We start from the raw sequence: 1212 nt of genomic DNA, 5'->3' as shown, positions 1-1212 counted from the left end.
TATTATTAGTGTGGTAACAAAGACCTTAGCTTGTCAACACTGTAGTGTATACAGGAGGGGCCCATAGATGTGCTATGTCATATAAGGTCAGAACAGTGTACGGTTGTGCGTGCCTACGAAAAACAAATTACCTATTCAGGTTCATATAAATGGCAACAGAGTCATAAATAGTATATAGTAATATACACAATCACAGGGTACTCAAAAGTAGTGAAGGTAGTAAAAGGGTCTATAAATCGGTGAATCTTTGAATCCCCGGAATTGATATCCATGTTGATGTAAACTTCATCTAGAATAAGAGAAAAATAAATAGTATTTAGTTAATGAATTTCAAATCATGTCAATATACAGATGATGATGTCAAGTTATACCATCGACGGGGTACAAGGATCAATGGGTCTATACCAGTCCACTAAGTACAAAGTCGACATTGAGACCATTTGGTTTGAGGGTATTGAGCCTACCAATCCACTGCAACTCTCTCATCTTAAGGAGTTTGGTCCTGTTCCTACCACGTCTAAGGGGGGGGGGGGGAGGGGTATGATCCAAAATCCAAAACCTCAATTGATGTTCCGTGTGTCCCATATCTGTGACGTGTTTAGAGACTGGAAGATCAAGTCTCTTATTCCTAATGGCGTATCTGTGTTGATTTAACCTGGTTTTCAGGTCTAGTTTAGTCTCACCAACATATAGCAGTTTGCAGGGGCATTGTAGAACATATATCACAAAGTCAGTGTTGCAGTTAAGATAGTACCTAATCTGAAAGGTTCACTTGGTACTGGGATGATCAAGAGTAAAACCTTTAAGCATAAGGCTGCAGTTGATGCCACCCAGGCACGGAAAGCAGCCCAATTTTGGTTTAGTCAGGTATGTCCGCTTGTTCAATCTGAAAGTACCAGTGTCTGCTTTTACAAGTCTATCCCTAAGACTTGTGGATCTTCGGTAAGAAAAAAGAGGATAGTTAATAAACTCGTGGAGATGAGCAAGACAATTGCCCAACATGGGCCAATGACGTCTAATAACTTTAGCTATTGCATTACTTTGTTCCGTGTAGGTGGAAATAAAAGGAATACGGTCTTATGCAGGTCTGGGGCCCCTAGATCTAAGGAGTGTATCTCTATCAATGAGTCCCAACCTATACATGTGTTTGTCAAGTAATCTCAATGGATAGCCACGTGTTTTGAAGCGATCAATCATGGTGTCAAGTATTTT

Source organism: Rhinoderma darwinii, chromosome 12 (genome assembly GCF_050947455.1).
Source record: "Rhinoderma darwinii isolate aRhiDar2 chromosome 12, aRhiDar2.hap1, whole genome shotgun sequence".
Lineage (NCBI taxonomy): Eukaryota > Metazoa > Chordata > Amphibia > Anura > Rhinodermatidae > Rhinoderma > Rhinoderma darwinii.
This window is presented reverse-complemented; position numbering follows the sequence as displayed.